The 23,580-nt window shown below is 50.2% G+C and overlaps 1 protein-coding gene across 2 annotated transcripts in view; it reads right to left on the reverse strand.

Annotated features, from left to right (window-relative positions):
* Positions 1–22,914, reverse strand: part of LOC115655001 (interleukin-1 receptor-like 2) — a 54,577-nt gene extending 31,663 nt beyond the window's left edge. For both annotated transcript variants that reach the window (XM_030569974.1, XM_030569965.1), the window contains exon 1: positions 22,737–22,914. The gene's annotated coding sequence lies outside the window, so the exon portion shown is untranslated. The remainder of the gene's footprint in view (positions 1–22,736) is intronic.
* Positions 22,915–23,580: the final 666 nt, after the last annotated feature.

Below are 23,580 nucleotides of genomic sequence, written 5' to 3' on the forward strand. Positions count from 1 at the left end.
GTCAGTATGTACTGCTTTCCTCTGGGGGTCTTTTTTGGGAAAGGACCCAGAAGATCCACAGCTACTCGCTGAAATGGGACCTCAATTATGGGGAGTGGCTGGAGAGGGGCCGTGACCTGGTCTTGGGGCTTCCCCACTCTTTGGCACACCTCACAAGACCGGACATACTTGGCAACGTCCTTGCCCATCCCCTCCCAGTGGAAGGACTTCCCCAACCGGTCTTTGGTTCTGTTCACCCCAGGATGGCCACTGGGATGATCATGGGCTAAGCTTAAGAGCTTCCCCCGGTACTTAGTTGGAACTACCAACTGGTTTTGCGGGTGCCAGTCTTCCTGGTGTCCACTAGAAAGAGAGTCTCCTTGTATAAAAGTCCTTGTTCTACAACAAACAGGGATCAATTAGAAGAGCTGAGAGGCGGTGGGGTGCTCCGTGCCACCGCCCAAGCTTTCCGAAGGCTTTCATCTGCTTCCTGCTCAGTCTGGAACTATTTCCTGGAGGCTGGAGACACCAGTGCTTCCTTAGACTGGGGACTTGGGCTTGGTCCCTCTGGAAGCGATGTAGATGATGGGTTTGTTTTTGTTGCTGGTGAACCGCTCTCCGCTGGTTTCAGGCTTTGGCTGAGACTCTTGGGTATGGTTGTCTGCTGCTTCTGCCAGTTCAGGATCGCTGGCGCCCTCTGGTGTTGGGGTTGAAGATGGGTTTGCAAGCGCTGGCGTCAGTGCTGGCAACAGTTCTGGTGCTGGTTGCTTTTCCAGTTCCTAGTCTGGGACTGGAGGCACTGTGGCTGTTTCACTCGTTGGTAGGGGATTCAGGTCCACTACCTCTCTCTGGGTCTCTGGTAACACAGACGGGGCCCTTGTGGACGGCTCAGGAACAGGGATGGGTCTGGAAGCTTGCCTGGTTTGGCTGCATGTAACCATTCCCACCCTCTTGGCCCCTTTACCTGGTTGGCCAAATCTTCCCCCAGTAGCATGGGGATGGAATAATTGTCATAGACTGCAAAAGTCCACATTTCTGACCAGCCTTTGTACTGGACAGGCAGTTCAGCTGTAGGCAAGTCTACAGCTTGTGACATGAAGGGGTAAATTGTCACTTGCGCCTTTGGGTTGATGAATTTGGGGTCCACCAAGGATTGGTGGATAGCTGACACTTGTGTCCCCGTGTCTCTCCATGCGGTAACCTTCTTTCCGCCCACTCTCAAAATTTCCCTTCGCTCCAAGGGTATTTGAGAGGCATCTGGGCCTGGGGATCATTGGTGTGATGGTGGTGTAATGAACTGCACTCGGTTGGGGCTTGGGGGGCAGCTGGCCTTTATATGTCCCAGTTCATTACATTTAAAGCATCGTCCAGCTGACTAGTCACTGGGCCGAGGTGGGTTCCTGGAGACTGGTGAGGTGGGATAATAGGTAGTCTGGGGCTTTCCTTGGGTTGTAGGTGGGGTCTTGGGCTGCCCTCGGTTGTAGGGTTTATTGTCGGTGTGTCCCCTGGGGTATTTGCTCCCCTTGACAGTGGCTTTTTTCTTTTCTGTCACTTCCATCCATTTGGCTCCAATCTCCCCAGCCTCGGTTACCGTTTTGGGTTTCCCATCTAGGATGTACCTTTCTATTTCCTCAGGAACACCCTCTAAGAACTGCTCCATTTGTATTAGGAGGTGCAGCTTGTCCATATTGTTAACCTTTGTTCCTGATATCCAGGCTTCATAATTTTTTGCAATGTGGCAGGCGTGTCGGAGGAATGACACATCTGGTTTCCATCTTAGGGTTCTGAACCGCCGTCGGGCATGCTCAGGTGTTATCCCCATTCTGAATCTGGCCTTGGTTTGAAAAAGTTTATAATCGTTCATGTTTTCCTTAGGCATTTCAGCCGCCACCTCTGCTAAGGGTCCACTGAGCAGTGGCCTCAGCTCTATCATGTACTGGTTTTCAGAGATGCTGTATTTATGGCAGGTCCTCTCAAAATTTTCTAAGAAGGCCTCAGTGTCACCACCTGCCTTGCAGGTGGGAAATTTTGGGGGATGTGGAACAACAACTGGCGAAGTGCTGTTAGGATTGGCTGTGTTCTGTTGCTTAGCCTGTTCTAATGCCAGAGCCTGCTGGTAGGCCTCCCTCTGGAGTCCCATCTGTCTTTTGTGGTTTGCATCTTTTGCTTCTTGTTCTCTTTTGTAGGCTTCCTCTTTGATTTTTTCTTCTCTTTCTCTCAGCTCCAACTCTTTTTTTCTTATTTCTATTTTTTTTTGTTTTCTTTCTATGTCTCGCTTGTGGTCGGCATCTCTGAGGTGTTCCTCTGCACCCAATTTTGCCAGTTCCTGTTTCAGGTCCTTGGTAGTCATGGTTCCTGCTTTCTTGTGTTGGGGTGCCCTCTGGTGTTTACTGCCTGAACTGCTGCTTATTTGTTGCCTTCTTAAGGTTGCTTAGCAACAGTGCCTTCTAACTTTTTTCACTAGCCTTTCACAGTAAAGTAAAAAGAAATAAAAAACTCTTTCAATTGCAGATGTGCTTTGCTGGAGTCTGTTGCTGACCACTTAAGCCTGCTTTGTTTAACAAAAGACCCTTGTTAAACCTTAATGTGTGTGCCCTCTGCACAACCAGAAAAGAGCAAGGAAAAAAAATTTCTGGCTGTAGTTTTAAAAACCTTCTCTTCTGCTTACACACAGCTAGCAGAGAGAAAAAAAGAAAAATATACTCCTATTGGCCTTTGGATTCCATCTTTCCCACACACTGCCACCATGTCATGGTATATTTCCCTAATCTGAACCTTAGAGTCCAAAAAAATGGGGTACCAGCATGAATTCCTCTAAGCTTAATTACCAGCTTAGATTTGATAAGCTGCCACCAACCAGGAATTCCAGTGCCTGGTACACTCTAGTCCCCCCAAAACCTTGCCCGGGGATCCCCAAGACCCAGACCCTTTGGATCTTAACACAAAGAAAGTAAACCCTTTCCCTCACCGTTGCCTCTCCCAGGCGTCCTCTCCCTGGGTTACCCTGGAAGATCACTGTGTGATTCAAACTCCTTGAACCACAACACAGAGAAATCAGGTTTGTTTCCCTCCCCCCTCCAGGCGTTCCCTCCCTGGGTTATCCTGGAGAGATAGACAGATTCATGCTCCGTGAATATAACAAAGGGATTCTACCCTTCCCCCGGTCCCTTCTTTCACCAATTTCCTGGTAAGTACAGACTCAATTCCCTTGAGCCTCAACAAGGGGAAAAAAATCAAACAGGTCTTAAAAAGCAAAACTTTTTATTAAAAGAAAGAAAAAAGTAAAAGTTGTCTCTGTAATTTAGATGGTAAAAGTTACAGGGTCTTTCAGCTTATAGACACTAGAGAGAAGCCCCCTCTCCCCCCAGCAAAATACAATTTAAAATACTTCCAGCAAACTATACATTTGCAAATATAGAAAACAATCAAAAGACTATAACCGCCTGTCCTACTTTAAGACCTTGCCAATCTCCCTGCTACAGTCTCTTATATACTATTCTGAATATATAAGAGACTGTAGCAGGGAGATTGGCAAGAAACCTGGTTGCACGTCTAGTCCCTTTCAGGACCCAGAGAGAACAAACAAAACCCCAAAAAAACAAACAAAGGCTTCCCTCCACCGAGATTTGAAAATATCTTGTTTCCTGACTGGTCCTCTGGTCAGGTGTCCGGTTCACTGTTTGTTAACCCTTTACAGGTAAAAGAGACATTAACCGTTAACTATCTGTTTATGACAGTGGGACCTTGTCAAAAGCTTTCAGAAAGTCCAAGTACATCATAACAATGGGATCCCACTTGTCCATATGCTTGTTGACACCCTCAAAGAGTTCTAACATATTGGTGAGGCATGATTTCTCTTTACAAAAGTCATGTTGATGCTTTCCCAATATATTGTGTTCATCTGTGTGTCTGATGATTGTGTTTTTTACTATAGTTTCAACCAATTTGCCTGGTCCTCAAGTTAAGCCTATGGTACATCTACACTGCAACACAGGCCCACACTAGCGCTTGTGGTCAAGCCTATCCCACCTTGCATCTACACTGCAGTTGCGCTAACCCAGGGCTCAAACCCAGTGTCCCAGGACCCTGCAGGGCAGCAGGGTTCAAGCACAAGTCAGGCTGGGATGCACTGTTTGAGCCCTATTGCTTTGCAGTGTAGACACAGCCCAGCTTGCTCATAGAATATCAGGGTTGGAAGAGACCTCAGGAGGTCATCTAGTCCAACCCCCTACTCAAAGCAGGACCAATTCCCAACTAAATCATCCCAGCCAGGGCTTTGTCAAGCCTGACCTTAAAAACCTCTAAGGAAGAAGATTCCACCACCTCCTTAGGTAACCTATTCCAGTGCTTCACCACCCTCCTAGTGAAAAAGTTTTTCCTAATATCCAACCTAAACATCCCCCACTGCAACTTGACACCATTACTCCTTGTTCTGTCATCAGGTACCACTGAGAACAGTCTAGATCCATCCTCTTTGGAACCCCCTTTCATGTCTAGTAGTAGTCTGCCAGAAATAACCCACAATTCCATGGGACAACTTTCTTAGTTCTCTCTATCCCAACAAGCTCCACTCCACTCCACTCTACTGAAACCGGAAACTACTCCCTCCTTGGCGTATGGCAGCAGCTCAGGTAAGCATTAAGCCATTCTCTTCTGATTACTGATTTGTAACCACACTATTGGAGAGCCTCCTGGGTTTGGAATGGAGACTGAACTGAAAGACGCTTTTCCAAAGCGCACTGCTTCGTGGTCATGGGAGCACAGTCAAATTTTGGTGAATCTCTGGTACAGTCAGTAAAACTGTGGACTTCAGCAAAAGCACCAGAAATGACCATGTGTACCAACAGATAGCTAAAAAGCTGACAGCTCTGCAGATTTTCTAGACTGGTGATCAGTGCAGGGAACATATTAAGAGGCTGAAGAACAAGTACTAGAAGACCAGGGACAAGAGCCACACCTCAGGTAACTCACCAACACGTCCATTTTATGACGACTGTGCCCAGCATGGAGCCAACTGTGCTTCACGATGACCAGCATGGGGTCTGATGGGAGCCAGGAGCAGGCTTCCAGTGAGGAGCATGAAGTGATAGTTTTAATGAAATGAGTCCCAGAGTAGGCTGTGGATCAGGATTAACAGCGAATTATTGGTCCCTATGCTGCAGGGCTTTTTGATCCTCCCCACACGGCCGTGCTTATAAAAAACTTGGTCAAGGCAAAAGCCACCTCAAAGCCCGGTAAGTGTACGAGGCACATTTACAGTTTATTATTACAGTAATGGGAGAGATTTCTGCTGTAAGAAACAATGCAATCAGTAGTCCTGGCTAGTAGCATGGCCACTAATGGCAGACTCCATCACAGTGCCTATGTGACTCTTCTTCTTCGCCTCCCATGTGGCATTCAAAATGGCAACTTGGAATTTCAAACATTCATAAACAGCTGTAAAGGTCATTTTAACTGTTAAGTCACAGATGTGTGTCAGGGTCAGTCATGTTTTCCTTTCAGTAATAAGAAATTTGCCACTCTAATCACTCTTACTGGATTTATGGCGCAACCTGTGAACAAGAAACTGAGCGCGTGTGTTTGGGAAACAGTATTTTATTTCCACATCTAGTCCATTTCAGTTAGAAGTGGTCCATGCAGTCAGCAAGTCTCAAAATCAGCTCTAAGTGTCAGTATTTTCTCTGAACTGTGTCAACCTAGGGTGGAAGAAAGCTATAGCTTTCGACATGCTTGTTGGAGCGATAAAGTAAGCCAAGTGTGACCTAATGCAGCCTCATGTTAATTCCCTCATGGATTCTGACCTAATCCTGGCTGCTGACAGCGGCAAACTTTTCCTGAAGCAGCAACTCCAGATAGTTACACTGCAGGGGAGGGCGTATTTTCCAGGCCCCTGAGGACAGGTGACTAGTTCACTCCACTCACACAAACATCCTATTTGGTCACTACACATTAGAATACTTCAGCTGTACACACTGATTTCCCTGCAGCTGCTTGGAATAACATTTCCTTCTGCCAATAGGGCACCACAAGAATAGTTATGTGTTTCAAAATGCGAAAGGCCTGAAATGACAGAAATAACCTTTTGCACATTACACACCTCTCACCATGAGAAGAGTAAGGGGGAATTTGATAGCAGCCTTCAACTACCTGAAGGGGGGTTCCAAAGAGGATGGAGCTCGGCTGTTCTCAGTGGTCGCAGACGACAGAACAAGAAGCAATGGTCTCAAGTTGCAGTAGGGGAGGTCTAGGTTGAACATTAGGAAAAACTTTTTCACTGGAAGGGTGGTGAAGCACTGGAATGGGTTACCTAGGGAGGTGGTGGAATCTCCATCCTTAGCAGGTTTTACGATCAGGCTTGACAAAGCCCTGGCTGGGATGATTTAGTTGGGGTTGGTCCTGCTTTGATCAGGGGATTGGACAAGGTAAACTCCTGAGGTCTCTTCCAACCCCGATCTTCTATGATTCTAAGTCTACCTAGATGTCTTGAGAGGTCCACAACCTTCGCAACCAGCCTGAAATTCACCATGCAGTTCTCCCAATCACCACAAACCCAACTATCTATAGTTCTAATATTCTCAAAGCATGTTATAGACCAGGGGTGAGCAAACTACAGCCAACAGGCTGGATCCGGACCATGAGGGTTTTGGATCCAGACCGCAGGATTACCACCCCCGTGGCACCGCACGCACCGCGCCAATCCCAGAAGCAGCTAGCACCATGTCCCTGTGGCCACCGGGGAAGGGAAGGCAGAGGGCTCTGTGCACTACCCTTGCTTGCAGGTACTGCCCCCCGCCGCTCCCACTGGCCAGGAACAGGGAACTGCGGCCAATGAGAGCTTCAGGGTGAACCCACAAGCGAGGGCAGAGCACTGAGCCCTCTGCCCTCCCTCCCCCAAGGGCTGCAGGGACATGGTGCCAGCCGCTTCCAGGAGCAGCGCAGGGCTAGGGCAGGGAGCATGCCCTGGCCTCGTACATGCCGCTGCCATCCCGGAGCAGCTCCTGGTAAGCGGTGCCGGGCCGGAGCCTGCACCTCTCCTGCACCCCACACCTCAACTCCCTGCCCTAGCCCCCTGCTGCACTCTGCCTGCACCCCAACCCCCTGCCCTGTGTCCCCTCCCGCACTTCGCACCCCTCCTGCACCGAGCCCCTTTCCCTGAGCCCCCTTGTACACTTCCTCTGCCCCAACCCCTTTCCCTGAGCTTCTTCCTGCACACCGCACCCCTTCCCACATCCCAACCCCTACCCCAGCCCTACATTCATGGGCCTGCATGCAATTTCCCTACCCACCCGTTATAGACTATGCAGTGTATGTGTGTATTTATTCAATATATATACATAGGGCTCACTACATCCACCCTCAGTAAGTTGTCATCTGTAGACTGGAAATGGCCATCGTTTTGTAGCAGCAATATAAACAACTTTTTTTTTTTTAAGAAGGTGAAGAGTTCTTCTATTGAAACTACAGAAAAATTTAGAGTGCATATGACTAGTTGAAATTTGAGAAAAACACTGGTTAGCAATCTTAGTCCTACAGCTGATTAAATAATGAAAATAACTTCCATTTCCCACTAAAATTTCAATCTTTTTGGGATTCTTCTTATCAGCTCTGACTATTCCTATGAATAGAATGAGGGGAATATTTAAAAAATTTCTTGCTCAAAAAAAATATCTGAAATACAGTGCCCTAAGACACGATATGGGGGTGTTACGTTACTGAATAAAGAATCACCAATATGTGTCTTAACGTAGTCATCTTCCAGTAAAGTATTGACTAACCCTGACTCTTGCTTAGTTTATGAATTATAACAAGAATCACAAACTTAGCAGAAATGGACACAGGAATGTTGATCCCAAAAGGACAAATTAAATAGATGTGCACAGCAGCTGAAACCCTTCATGATGGACACACAGTTTCTTTTAAAAAATTGTTTGCAAGTAGCAATTTTTGAATCATTTCAGATATTAAATTTCACACTAAAATGTGAAGGCAATGTTGATGTAAAGAAAATAAAAATGTATTTCTGTCAAGGAATTATTCATCGCCTTTTGTCTGTTTTCTAGTTTTTTACATTGGAAATGCAAGAGCAAAGAAAAGACGGTTACTCACCTTTGTAACTGTTGTTCTTCGAGATGTGTTGCTCACATCCATTCCAGTTAGGTGTGCGCGCTGCGCGTGCACGTTCGTCGGAAACTTTTTACCCTAGCAACTCCAGTGGGCCGGCAGGTCGCCCCCTGGAGTGGCGCCGCCATGGCGCCCAATATATATCCCTGCCGGCCCGCCCGCTCCTCAGTTCCTTCTTGCCGGCTACTCCGACAGTGGGGAAGGAGGGCGGGTGTGGAATGGATGTGAGCAACACATCTCGAAGAACAACAGTTACAAAGGTGAGTAACCGTCTTTTCTTCTTCGAGTGATTGCTCACATCCATTCCAGTTAGGTGACTCCCAAGCCATACCTAGGCGGTGGGGTCGGAGTGAGAAGTCGCGGCATGGAGCACTGCAGTTCCGAAGGCCGCATCCTCTCTCGACTGCTGTACCAGGGCGTAGTGGGAAGCAAAGGTGTGGACCGATGACCAGGTCGCTGCCCGACAGATTTCCTGGATGGGCACATGGGCAAGGAAAGCCAGCGACGACGCCTGCGCCCTGGTAGAATGCGCAGTCACACGGCCCGTAGGGACATGGGCCAAGTCATAACAGGTCCTGATACAGGACGTAACCCACGAGGATAACCTCTGGGAGGAGATAGGAAGCCCTTTCATACGGTCCGCTACCGCCACGAAAAGCTGGGGGGATTTGCGGAAGGGTTTGGTCCTCTCTATGTAGAACGCGAGAGCTCTACGGACATCCAGCGAGTGGAGCTGCTGCTCCCTGCCTGAGGAGTGAGGTTTTGGGAAAAAAACCGGGAGGAAAATCTCTTGGTTGACGTGGAAGGCTGAGACCACCTTGGGTAGAAAGGCAGGGTGTGGTCTAAGCTGCACCTTGTCTTTGTGGAAGACCGTATATGGGGGGTCTACCACAAGGGCTCGAAGTTCCGACACCCGTCTAGCTGAGGTGATAGCTACTAGAAAGGCAGCCTTCCAAGAGAGGTAAAGCAGGGAGCAAGTAGCTAACGGCTCAAAGGGGGGCCCCATGAGCCGGGACAACACCAGGTTAAGATCCCAGGTTGGAGCAGGGGGACGGACGTTAGGGAATAACCGTTCCAGCCCTTTAAGGAATCTCGACACCGTCGGGTGAGAAAAAACGGAGCGACCGTCCGCACCCGGGTGAAAGGTGGAGATAGTTGCTAGATGGACTCGCAACGACGATAAGGCCAGACCTTGCTCTTTGAGGGACCAAACATAGTCTAAGATTTCGGTTACCGAAACTTCCATAGGGCGGAGATTTCTCTCTACGCACCAACAGGAGAAGCGTTTCCATTTCGCCGAATATGTGGCTCTTGTGGATGGTTTCCTGCTGCTCAAGAGCACCTCTCTCACAGGCGTGGAGCAGCGCAGCTCGGAACCAGTTAGCCACGCAGGAGCCACGCCGCTAGGTGCAGCGACTGCAGGTCTGGGTGACAGAGAGACCCGTGGTCCTGGGTAATCAGGTCCGGATGAAGGGGCAGGGGAACTGGGTCGGCTACGGCCAAGTCCAGCAGCATGGTGTACCAGTGCTGTCTGGGCCATGCCGGGGCCACCATGATCACACGAGCCCTGTCTCTGCGCACCTTCAGGAGGACCTTGTGAACCAGAGGGAACGGAGGAAACGCATAGTACAGGTGGGTCGACCACTGGATGAGGAAGGCATCCGCTATCGACCCCGGCTCCCTGCCCTGAAAGGAGCAGAACGCTTGGCACTTCCTGTTCCCCTTGGACGCAAAGAGGTCCACCCGGGGATAACCCCACCTCCGGAAAATGGAGAGAGCGACGTCCGGGCGAAGGGACCACTCGTGTGACAGGAAGGATCTGCTCAATCGATCCGCCAGCGTGTTCCGTACTCCGGGAAGGAAGGAAGCCCTGAGGTGAATGGAGTGGGCTACGCAAAAGTCCCAGAGTCGTATCGCCTCGAGGCACAGGGAGGAGGACCTGGTGCCGCCCTGCTTGTTGATATAATACATGGTCGTCGTGTTGTCCGTGAACACGGCTACACAACGACCCTGAAGCTGATGACAAAACGTTTGGCAAGCAAGGCGGACCGCTCTCAACTCCCTCATGTTGATGTGTAGCCCCACCTCCTCCTGGGACCACAGGCCCTGCGTCCGCAGGGTCCCTAGGTGGGCCCCCCAGCCTAGATCTGAGGCATCCGTTGTCAGGGATACCGAGGGCTGAGACGGGTGAAAGGGAAGACCCGCACACAATACGGACTGGTCCAACCACCAGCCGAGGGAATCTAAGACCTTCTGGGGGATTGTGATTAACATGTCTAACGGTTGCCTTGCCGGCCTGTAATGACTGATAAGCCACAGCTGGAGAGGCCTCATGCGGAGCCGAGCGTAGTCGGTCACAAAGGTGCACGCCGCCATGTGGCCTAACAGGGTTAGACATGTCCTCACTGACGTCAACGGGGCTGACCGCAAGCGTTGAACGATCGCCGCCATGGTCTGGAACCGCTGCAGAGGCAGCGAGGCCCTGCCCACAGTGGCGTCCAGGACGGCCCCGATAAATTCCACCTTCTGAGTGGGCCTCAGGGTGGACTTGTCTGTGTTTATCAAGAGGCCCAGACTCGCAAACATGCCGGTGATCACGCGGACATGGCTGTTCACCTGCTGTTCCGACGTGCCCCGAATCAACCAATCGTCCAGATAAGGGAACACGTGGACACGGTTGCGCCGAAGATGCGCCACGACAACTGCCATGCATTTTGTAAACACCCTCGGGGCCGTGGACAGGCCGAATGGGAGGACTGCAAATTGATAATGAAGAGCCCCCACAACGAAGCGGAGAAAGCGTCTGTGGCGCGGCCAAATGGCAATGTGGAAATACGCGTCCTGCATGTCGAGGGCGGCGTACCAGTCTCCCGGATCCAGGGATGGAATAATGGTCCCCAGGGATACCATGCGGAACTTCAACTTCACGAGGTATTTGTTGAGCTCTCGCAGGTCGAGGATAGGCCTGAGGCCCCCCTTGGCCTTGGGGATCAGAAAGTAGCGGGAATAAAACCCCTTGCCTTTCTCGTTTTCCGGAACCGCCTCTATAGCTCCTTTGCTGAGGAGCGTCTGCACCTCCTGCCGAAGGAATTGCTCGTGAGAGGGGTCCCTGAAGAGGGACGAGGAAGGAGGGCGGGAAGGAGGAAACGAAACAAACTGCAGGCGGTATCCCGTCTGCACCACGCTTAAGACCCAGCGGTCCGATGTTATTTGGGACCACGCCGGGAGGAAAAACGAAAGGCGGTTGGAAAACGGGGGGGAAGGATCCATAGGGGAAACTGTTACTGCGCCCTCGAGCGCACCTTCAAAATGAAGGCTTAGGACCAGGCGGGGGTTTTGAGGAGCCTTGGTTCTGCCCCCCTTGGTTCCCCGACTGCCTGCGCCTCCCGTTCCTGCCGCGGCGCCTGTAAAGGTCCTGCCGCTGGCGGAACTGGGAAAACGGCCTGCGTTGTTGTTGTTGTTGTTGTTGTGGCCGGAAGGGTCTACGCTGCGTCACGGGAGTGTGCATCCCGAGGGACCGCATAACGACTCGGTTATCTTTGAGACTCTTGAGTCTGGGGTCTGTTTTGTCAGAAAACAGGCCCTGGCCTTCGAAAGGAAGGTCCTGTATAGTATGCTGGAGCTCCGGCGGAAGGCCGGAAACCTGCAGCCAGGAGATGCGACGCATCGTAACTCCTGACGCAAGGGTACGGGCAGCCGAGTCCGCAGCGTCCAAGGAGGCTTGCAAGGCCGTGCGTGCGACCTTCTTGCCTTCATCCAAGATGGCCGTAAACTCTTGGCGAGCATCCTGTGGCAGCAGCTCCTTAAATTTGTCCACTGCCACCCAGGAATCAAAGGCATATCTGCTCAGCAGGGCCTGCTGGTTGGAGACCCTGAGCTGCAGCGCCCCAGCCGAATACACCTTACGGCCAAGGAGGTCCATCCGCCTGGCCTCTCTTGATTTGGGGGCTGGAGCCTCCTGGCCATGACGCTCCCTATCGTTCACTGATTGAACCACCAGTGAACACGGAGTCGGGTGTACATGGAGATATTCGTATCCCCTAGAAGGGGCCATGTACTTCCTCTCGACGCCTTTTGCTGTCGGAGGGATGGAGGCCGGAGACTGCCAGATGGTGTTGGCGTTGGCCTGGATGGTTCGTATAAAGGGCAGGGCGACCCTGGTGGGAGCATCAGAAGAGAGGATGGTTACAATTGGATCCTCTATCTCCGAGACCTCCTCCGCCTGCAGACTCAGATTTTGAGCCAATCGCCTGAGGAGGTCTTGGTGCGCCCTGAGATCCAGCGGGGGGGGACTGTTGGAGGAGGTACCCGCCACCGCCTCATCCGGGGAGGAGGATGATGAGACCCCCGGCACGAGAGTGTCTAACTGAGGGTCTTCCTCAGCCCTCGCCTCTGCCTCCGGAGCCACAGCGGAGTCCTGCTGCTTGGACCCTTCCTCCCCTTCCGGGGAGGGAGGGGGGCAAGACAACGAGGCTTCCGGGGCCCTACGCTCCGCAGTCGCCGGCCTAGCAGGGAGCTGCTGGGGGCCCTGGGCCTGATGGTACGCCCAGGGTGTCCAGAATCCCCACTGTTGTGGGCCTTGGTCCTGCAGCGGCGGATCACCAAACAGCGCCGCCTGCCGGTCGGTGCCCAGCGCATAGCCGCTGTCCATCTGGGAGGATACGGACGGCTGTCTCGAGGGCCACGGTGGGGCCGACCCTGGATGGTACGGGTCTGCGCGGGCCGGCACGGAGGATCGTCTCGGTGCCGGGGACCGGTGCCGGGAGTCATATCGGTGCCGGGATCGGGACCGGGACCGGGATCTGTCACGGTGCCGTGATCCTGATCGGTGCCGGGCGCCGCTTCGGTGCCGGGCGCCGCTTCGGTGCCGGGACCTGCTACGAGCTCGGTGCCGGGAGGTCGACCGGGACCTGCCACCAGCTCGGTGCCGGGAGGTCGAGCGAGACCGGGACCGGGACCTGCCACCAGCTCGGTGCCGGGAGGTCGACCGGTGCGGCGAGTAGCGTCGGGACCTGCTCCTGGAGTCGCGGTGCCGGTGTCGACTGGAGCCTGACCGCGACCGTCTCGATGCCGACCGGTGCCGCGAGTGCGACCGGTACCGCTGAGGGGAGCGGTGCCGGGACTGCGAGCGGCGTCGGGATCTGGAGCGCCCAAGACGTCGGGACCTGGATCGGGAACGACTGTCTCTGGGCGGTGCCGACATCATGGGCTTGCCTCTGGACACGACCCGCACCGGAGGTACCGGGGGTGGCAGCCGAGTGGGCTCAGTCAGGGCAATAAGGTCCCGAGCCGAGGCGAAGGTCTCCGGTGTGGATGGGACCACTATCTCAACCCCAGATCTCATGGGGGAGCTCGGCGGCACCGGACTCAACGGACCCGCCGGGCCCGGAGTCAACGGTGCTGACGGTGCCGGCGGCGCCGCGGCCGATGTCGAGGCCGGGCGCTCTAGCCGGGTCTGCCTGGCCGGAGTATTAGACTTCGACGGCCTTGGCTCTGGCTCCAGTGCCGGAGAGGGTCGGTGCCGAGGAGTCTTCTCGGTGCCGGAGCGATCCGGTGCCGGTGCCGATACCACGGCCTGCGAAGCCGTCGGGTCAAGTGCCGCCTCCATTAGGAGAGTTCGGAGCCTTTGATCCCTCTCCTTCTTTGTCCTCGGCTTAAAGGCCTTACAGATGCGGCACTTGTCGGATCTGTGCGATTCCCCGAGGCACTTCAGGCACGCTTCGTGGGGATCGCTGGTAGGCATGGGCTTCTTGCAGGCCGCACACTGCTTGAAGCCCGGCGAACCAGGCATGAGCCTGGTGCCGGGTGCCGGGAAGGGCTAAGCCCCCGGCGAAGAAGTACTTTACAACTAATTAACTTAACTATCAACTTAACAAACTAATTAACAACTATAATGGAACTAGAGATAACGATAGATAACGATAGATAACTAGGAGAGCTAGGGACGTGGAGGACAGCTATGCCGCGCTCCACAGTTCCAACGACTGACACGGCGGTAAGAAGGAACTGAGGAGCGGGCGGGCCGGCAGGGATATATATTGGGCGCCATGGCGGCGCCACTCCAGGGGGCGACCTGCCGGCCCACTGGAGTTGCTAGGGTAAAAAGTTTCCGACGAACGTGCACGCACGGCGCGCACACCTAACTGGAATGGATGTGAGCAATCACTCGAAGAAGAACTGTTAATATATGTTCCAATGTAAGCACATTGCACCAGCATTTCCAAAAAAAAAAAAAAAAAAAAATTCCATGAAAGTGTAAAATTTTTTATCTGAGTGAGAAACCAGGGATACCAGAACAAGAAACCAGTGGTACTAGCATTCAAAATGTATAAATCCTAATATTGCGTTTATCAACCTTAGTTTTAAGCAGAGAAAATAAAGGGTTAATTTATATATAGCCCTTTTACTAAAAGACGATTTTTGCTGGCCAGGGCCCAAGTAGCACAAACTTATTGCTCTGCATCCTATTGCCCAATCACTCCTGGATTAGCCTTTATTTACCACTCTTACACGTAAAGAGCGTGACAGATTTTCAAATGAGCCCTTAAATGCCTGAATACCTGTTCCCTACCATTCCCCCTTCTGGTCCCAGTACACCAGCATCAGTTTTCTGAACTCTCTCCCCATCAAGTTTTACTTTCATCATCAGCGTTCAATGCAAATGATGTGCAACAGAAAAAATGAAGCCATTCTCACCAACTTCCTACAGCCACTTTACCCCAGCCCTCCAAATATACTACATAAATCTCTCCAAGCCAGCCCACTCAACTTCTGGGTTGCATGGAGGGAAGAAAGTTTCCCACTGCAGGGACTTAGAGTTTAGTACTGCTACTACCATTAAGAACAGGGTGGATAAAAATCAATGTTTTTTGTTTTTTATTTTTTAAATAAAAAATGGATTTTTTTGATAAAATGCTTTTTGAGGAAAAAACTATCTAAAGATAGTTTTAATTAAGATACATTATAGCTCAAAGATATCTCATCATGGAATAGGGACTATAAATTCTAATTCTATAGTATGAGACAATATATTCATACGCCATCATGTGCCAGCAATGCCCCACTGCCATGTACATTGGCCAAACCAGACAATCTCTACGTAAAAGAATAAATGGACACAAATCGGACATCAAGAATGGCAACATACAAAAGCCTGTAGGAGAACACTTCAATCTTCCTGGACATTCTATAACAGATTTAAAAGTAGCAATATTTGAACAAAAAAAAAAATTCAGAAACAGATTTCAAAGGAAACCGCAGAACTAAAATTCATTTGCAAATTTAACACTATTAATTTGGGCTTGAATGGGGACTGGGAGTGGCCGGCTCAGTAGAAAAGCAACTTTCCCCCTTCTGGAATTGACACTTCCTCATCAATTATTGGGAGTGGACTACATCCACCCTGATTGAATTGGCCCTGTCAACACTGGTTCTCTACTCGTGAGGTAACTCCCTTCTCTTCATATGTCAGTATATTTATGCCTGCATCTGTAATTTTCACTCCATGCATCTGAAGAAGTGGGTTTTTTTACCCACAAAAGCTTATGCCCAAACAAATCTGTTAGGGTTTGGCTATACTTGCAGGTGTGCAGCACTGGGAGTTAAAGCTATCTTCATACAGCTGTGTAAGGAAAGCGCTGGAGTGTGGCCACACTGACAGCTACCAGAGCTGCAGTGTGGCCACATTTGCAGCATTTGCAGCGCTGTTGGGAGTGGTGCATTATGGGCAGCTATCCCACAGAGCACCTCATCCCATTTTGGCGCCGTGGGTTGTGGGAAGGGGACGGAGGGTTCGGGTCATTCTGCTTCCTGTCTCGATGCCCCGTGATGCATTGCTTCACATCCCAGCAATCCCTGTTTTTCCGTCCATGTTTGGCGCCATCTTGATTCTCTCAATGGTTTCTGTGTAGCACAATTTCTGTGGGAAATGGAGCCCAAACTGCTGAGGAGTATGCTGACGAGTCTCGCCAGCACATCCTTAAGATCCAAAGTGACAGTGAGGAGTCCAATGATGATAGCAAGTCACATAATGCGTACAACACGAAATTGCTTGTGACATTCATGGACATGCTTGGCACTATGGAACACCGCTTTTGGGCTCGGGAAACAAGCACTGAGTGGTGGGATCACATCATCATGGAAGTCTGGGACGACGAGCGGTGGCTGCAGAACTTTCGGATGAGAAAAACCACTTTCTTGGGACTGTGTGCTGAGCTCGCCCCCACCCTGCGGCGCAAGGACATGAGATTGAGAGCTGCCCTGACGGTGGAGAAGCAGGTAGCTATTGCAATCTGGAAGCTGGCAACTCCAGACAGCTACCAATCGGTCGGGAACCAGTTTGGAGTGGGAAAGTCGACCATTGGAATCGTGTTGATGCACGTTTGCAGGGCCATTAATCGCATCTTGCTAAGAAGAACCTGACTCTGGGGAACATGCAGGACATCGTGCATGGCTTTGCACAAATGGGTTTCCCTAACTGTGGAGGGGCGATAGATGGGATGCATTTTCCTATTCTGGCACCACTCTACCTAGCATACGAGTACGTTAATTGGAAGGGGTATTTCTCTATGGTTCTCTAGGCACTTGTGGATCACCATGGGCATTTCATTGACATTAACACAGGCTGGCCTGGAAAGGTGCATGATGCATGCATATTTCGGAACAGTGGCCTGTTCAGGAAGCTGCAGGCAGGGACTGTCTTCCCAGACCGGAAGATCACAGTAGGGTACGTTGAACTGCCCATTGTGGTCCTTGGAGACCCCGCTTACCTGTTAATGCCTTGGCTCATGAAACCGTATACAGGGAAGCTTGATAGGAGCAAGGACCGGTTCAACTACAGGCTGAGCCGGTGCTGTATGACTGTGGAGTGTGCTTTTGGCTGTTTAAAGGGGCGCTGGTGATTTCTGAATGGGAAGCTAGACTTGGGGGAAAGCAGCATCCCCGCGGTTATATCCACGTGCTGTACCCTCCATAATATTTGTGAAGGGAAGGGTGAAACGTTCAGTCAGGCATGGACCTCAGAGGTTCAACGCCTGGAGGCTGAATTTGCACAGCCAGAGAGCAGGGCTACTAGAGAGGCCCAGCACAGGGTGCAAGAATTAGGGATGCCTTGAGGGAGGAATTTGAGGCTGAAAACCAACAGTAATGTTTGGTGCCTTGCACGGGAGTGAAGTGCAGTGGTTACAATGTTAGTAGGAATTTGTTTTTCCTAAGCTGATTTGCAATGCCTGTTTCTTTCCTGGGCTAAGGTATATTTGACTTTCTGCAATAATAAAGACTGTTTTCAAAGCAAAGAATTCATTTACTGAAAAGAAAATAACTTCATTGACAGATACACAACTTTCTGGGAATCTAAAAGGGCAGGGGGGGTGGGGTGAGGAACTGTACAGTCACAGGTTTGAATATGTCCTGTCTGGAGTGCTGTGCAATGACTGGTGCACTTCAGGATGACTATACTGCATGGTGACGGGGGTTGAGTGCAGAGGGTAAGGGTTGTAGTTCTCCAGGCTGGTTGGTGAATGTACAGGTGTTGGAGGCAGCTGGTGGTGGTAAGAACCTGGATGCTGGGGAAGGGGGTTTTGAGCTGACATTGGGGCACAATGGAAAGAGCTTTGGGACGGGGAGGGATGGGCGCGGTAGTGCTCTGCCTGCATGGCTACGAGCGCCTGGATAGAGTCCGCTTGGCGCGCCAGGATACTTATCAGCTGCATTGTGCTTTTCTTCCTGGCCGCTGCGTTTTTCTGGCAGATCCTGCTTTCCCTTTCCCTCCACTCCTGCACTTTTTGATTCTCTGTGGCAGAAAGATTCATAACTGCTTCCAGCAGGTCTTCTTTGCGGCTTCTTCCAGAGGTTTTGGAGTCTTTGAACTGTTGATAATACAGGCAGCCGAGAACTCAAGGTTGCTTGTGGAAAGGCAAAAAAGGCAACACTTAACAGAGGCAGCATTGTTTATATCTCAGACAGTTATTCCCACACAGTGAAGGAGTAACATTCTTCACAATAGCATAATTTTCCCATATCAAAGAGAGTGCACATAACCCACAGGAGCCCCGAAAAGGTGAGTAAGGGGGACTGATTGCTTCAGGGCTGTACTGTCCTTGGGGTTTCTGTGCATTGGGGAAAGCAAACAGCTGCCGGGGGCACCTACACTGAACACTCTCCCAACATTTTCCACAGGAGTTGATACTGGAAGATATCTCGCGGCTGCGGGTCACCTGGGAAGAGCAGGAGGGTCTTCTACAGCAATGCGGATTCCGCCCTGGCCCCTATGCAGCTTGCCTGTGTGCAGCAATGGTCCCCCCACCCCTCGCTATTCCACATCTAGGCATGCATGCAGAACCCTCCCTCCTCTCCCGAAAAATTTCCATTCTGAAAAGAAAAGTCGCTTACCGGGAACCCGCTCCTCTGTTTGTCCTCCACCAAGTACCGGCTGCTGCGACTGGCTACCTTTCTCCTGGCTTGAGAAGAGCTCCTGGCTGCATGCCTCCAGGGACTCTGGGGTGTCTCCTCCAACCCCAGTACCCTCACTCTCACTTTCCTCTTGCCCTCCTCCTCCTCTTCCCACCCCTGCTCTGAAGTGTCCATCGTGGTCCTCGAATTGGCGGTGGGGTCACTCCCAAGTATCACATCCAGCTCTTTGTAAAAACGGCACGTCGTGGAGGCAGCACTGGAGCGGCGGTTTCCCTCACGGGCTTTGCAATAGGCACTCCGCAGTTCCTTCACTTTAACCCTGCACTGCAGCGTGTCCCGGTCATGGCCCCTGATACCTGCCCAAAGGTATCGTAATTCCTACGGCTGGAGTGCAGCTGGGACTGCAGAGTTTCCTCCCCCTAAACAATGATGAGGTCCAGCAACTCGCCATTGCTCCATGCTGGGGCTCGTTTGGCACGTGGAGGCATGGTCACCTGGAAAGATTCACTGATTGCACTCCACACCTGGCTGAGCAAACAGGAAGGGGATTTTTAAAATTCCTGGGGCATTCAAAGGGCAGGTCACCTGAGGCCAGGGCAGTAGAGTTCGAACTGATGAGCAGAGTGGCTGAACAGGCATTCTGGGATACCTCCAAATACCTCTGGAGGCCAATAACAGCACTTTTGGTGGCCACACTGGCGGAGCAGCCCTGCATCACCAGCGCTGCAGTCGTTATTCCCCAGGCTGAGGTGGACTAGAGCCAGCACTGTAGCCAGGGAGATACAGCGCTATATGTGCCTTGCAAGTGTGGACGGTGAGTGAGCTGCAACGCTGTAAAGCCACCACCAGCGCTGCAACTCTCCAGTGTAGCCAAGCCCAAAGTCTTTAAGGTGCCACTGGACTCCTTGTTATATTCATGTAATGTTTAAGAAAAGTTTTGTAAATGAGTTCCAATAGTTCATGGATTAGGGACCCAATTTTATGGGGTTCCACACGCTTCTCTCTAGATTATTTAGATTAATCTTTCTATCTACCCACTGGGACTCAGTGCTTAGTCTAGAAGATACCATCAGAGATGCTTAGTTTTGCAGTTCTCAAACTGTGGATTTGTGTCTCCAGAGGTAACATGCTTGTTAACAGCAAAAATGTTTTTAAATAAATAAATATAGAGAGGTGAGAAATAACAGACCTCAAGTCTACTGTTGCTCTGCAAATTTGTATACCCAGAGTCAATCCCTTACCTCTCTCTAAAAGCGCAAAGTTTCAAAAAGTTCAATGAATAGAAGATTGTCGGGGATGGAATAAATCTGGACAAGGAGAAGAAGTCTGGAGATAAATGTGAGAAGGGAGGGACGAATGCTTTCTTGTTATAATATATGTTTGCTGTTGAAGAAAAAAAATCCAGAATACTTAACATTGTTGTTTTAGTTAAATAAAACAATTTTAATGTCTGTCTGGTGCTGCTCTCCTCCTAATACAGCATGGCAAGAAAATCCTACAAATAATAATGGATTACCTGTTGAACTGTAGATCGTTCACTTCTCAATGATTTTATAAACATCTGCTTCAATTACCTTTGGCAAATGAAATCAGTCATTCATTTTGATATAGCTATAAAACTAATCAAAATAAATCAGTTTGAAAATGTATAGTGTGTATCTTCTAAAAATGAAATCTACATCTATCTCTGAGTTGTTAAGAATATGTATTAAGGTTATAACAACCAACACGAATACACTTTTATGTAGAAAACCATGATTAAATCAAGTCTTCCTGACTAGTGATTTAAATCAAATCCACCCTTTCCCTAGTCCTTTCTCCATCTTCCTTCTGTAACTCTCAAATGCAGGTTCCTCCATTCCTGGTCCTCCTCCAGACCCCTAAATCTAAGCTGCTCTTCAGTCAGCTTTCAAAAACAGAATGAAAATTTCTTAGATTTCATAACAAGCACACACAGATTTAGCCACACAGGGATATCTTTAGAAGTTTGAGTGAATGATGAAAGAGCTCTTTTCCAGAATGGATATTTCAGCCTGAATTCTGTTTTTTCATAGTAGCAAATGCTGTAAAATGTATGTGCAAGAATTTTTGTCAATGTGGCAAACATCCCTCATAGCTCACCTGATTAGTGAAATAAATTCATGTTGGAAGTACTAGTTGCTCATATATTAAATAACTGTATATTCCTATCCACCTATGAATATTAAATAGAGAACAAACTGAACAGTTATTTTGCATATTAATAGCATTCTTTAAAGGAAGCTCAAAGTGGCCTGTGAGCAGAGATGTAAATTTAAAAAACTACCTAAAATTAGTCCTGTTTTAAGGAATACGAAGGAAACTGTTACATTTTTCATCTTAATGAGTTAACATGCATTTTTTTACCCAAAAAAGTAATTGTTAGGTATCTCTACATCTTCCCACCTTGTCAACCTAAAACTAAGGCATACACTTACTAAAGTGAATCAAATAGGGATCAAAGTGAAGTGGATCAAAAATCACCTCTCATGTAACTCTCTCACCTCCAACCAAGAGAGCATTGGGCTATAGGTAGAGGAAGTTCTGTCCAAACAGATCCTTCCCAAATGGTACTTAATGTGTGTGCAGTTAGAGGCAGGGGGAGTCCACACTGTAAGGCTGTTGGAAAGATGAAAGATTTTCTCATTGCTTTCAATCAGATAATATCCATTATTTAATATCTTCAAATATGAGTAGTTTTAACAGACTTTGCAGAATGTATGCAATGCACTTAATGATTTGCAATTTTATTTTCTGCAATTTGTCTTTGCTGTTTTAAAATATAATTTTACATACACAGTTTCCAGTAAAATAAAATATTTAATACTTTGACAAATCGGTCTGTTTAAGAAAGGATTGCAATTTTATCATCATCTGGAACCTTTGGGGGGGAAACTCTGGGGAACTGCAAGAAAAAAAATATTTTCATCTTTCCTTCATGTCTGGATTTAAAGATAGACCTGAGCAGTGCTCAAGAAGGGAGAATGGGATTCTTGTTTGTTCTCCTCTCCAAGAGCATGGAGTCATTTCCACTTTTAAACTCTTGAATGCACTAAAAATTCCTCCTTTTGTGAGTGTGTGACTATAATAGGTTGCCAAAAACATATATGATGTGTGGTTCTATACAAACTCTGTCAAAAGTGCACTCTCTTACCTAAGTCTGATCCTGTGTTTGTTCAGTCTTGTTTATCAACTGCAATCACATACATTAATTTTCAATGCTTTTTATACCTGCAGAGCATGCTGGATTGTGCCTCTGTCCCTCAGAAGTGCTTTTTGGCTTCCATTGTCACATGCAGCATTATTGTAGCTCCAGGATATCAGACACACAAAAGGTGTCTATCTATTGCAGGGGCGGCCAAATTTACTGACCCTCTGAGCCACATATGACAATCTTCAGAAATTCAAGAGCCGGATCACACCTGCCAGACCTCAGGGATTCAGCAGGGCTTCAGTTCCCCAGGAGGCACCTGATGGGGTTTGGGGCTTCAGCCCCACTCCTGCTGAAGCCCCGAGTCCTGCCATGTGCACCTAACAGAAGCCCCATGACCCTTCTCAACACTGAATAGAAGCCCTAATCTCATGACCAGGCAGAGGTCCTGAGCTCCCCCACCTCCAGTCTAATAGGTGGAAAATGGAGGGAGGGTCTCATTGGGGAGTTCTGCAAGCCACACTTTAGTGGCAAAAGATACACATGCGGCTCAGGAGGCTCTTCCAGTCACTTACATCTGTGCAAACCCACTACAGACAATGGGCAGTACAGACACCAGCTAACAACAGCATTTGGTCACCAGAATCTTATTGCTGGAGATTGTGAAAGATGGAAAGACCACACCTTGAGGGTGCAGGGCTAAAACACAGAGGTAGGAGGGTCAGAATCTGTTCAGCTGCCAATTAAAAACCTCTGACACACAAATTATTGAAATACAGGTGCAGAAACCTGTGCAGTTGTGAATCACCTTGCAAAACAGAACTAGTTAGCTAACACCTTCCCCCTAACCCCCATCACGGCAACTTCTCCTCACCCCAACCCTTGGGTGGGCAGGAAGCCACTGGCCTTTAGTTCCGTATTTTAAGGGCAGAGGGGAGGAGAATGGCTGCAGCTCAGCTACAGCTGGGAAGAGAACCTGGTGCCCCCGCTAAAGGGAGCTTGCAGGTTTCAGATCGCGTCTCCCGTTTTTCCAGCTCGGGGAGGCAGAAGCCCTTACCTGTGGGTGGACACGGGAGCGAGCTGGCTCCTCGCTTCAGCGTGCTTGGGACTGAGCCAGCCCCTGGCAGCTGCCTCCCGGGAGACACCAGCCAGCCCAGGGATGCTGCTCCCTGGCAGGGGAGACGGGGCGGCCCGGGCACGCCCCAGGCTGGCGGCGCTCGGGGATGGTAGGTGGAAGCCGGGCGCTCTGCGGGGACCCCGCCCCTGCTGCCGCCTGCCAACCCTTCCCCGCCGCCTTGGGCGCGCCCCCAGGCGGCAGCGGGTAACCCGGGCGCCCCCACGGAGACAGGGGCCAGGCACCAAGCGCCGCTGCGCGACCGCCGGAGCCTCGTGCTGGGTGCGGGCTGCAGGGAGCTGCTGGGCGGTGCCCTTGGGGCCCAGACCAAGCCCAGCCTCTCCCCATCCATGCGGTGACTGCTGACCCCGCCCGAGAGCCTGGCTCCTCCTCCCTCCCACGCCTGAGCAGCAGCCGAGTAGCCGCTTCCCAGCCACTTGGTATAGAGGGGTCGAGCCCCGCGCTGCTGCCGTCCGGGGCGGGAAGCGGAAGACGTATTGGGGAGAAATCGCTCGGATTTGAGACTTAAAACACTTTAAATCGCCGTGATGTGAGATTGCAGCCAAGGGCCGCGTGGTTGCGCAGGCCCTAACCTTGCGTCAGGCAGCAGCAGGAAAAACGAGCCCGGGCACATAGTTTAGTGTTTGATTGAACACAAAATTGACATCGCCGCACATGTGTCTTTCCATGTACTCGTGCAGGAAGGTATGTCAGGCAGTAGTACAAATACGATTTATCAGACAGAGCAGATATAAGTAGTTTGGCTTCAGGCTCATTGAAGTAATTT

This window comes from Gopherus evgoodei, chromosome 1, assembly GCF_007399415.2.
Source record: "Gopherus evgoodei ecotype Sinaloan lineage chromosome 1, rGopEvg1_v1.p, whole genome shotgun sequence".
Lineage (NCBI taxonomy): Eukaryota > Metazoa > Chordata > Testudines > Testudinidae > Gopherus > Gopherus evgoodei.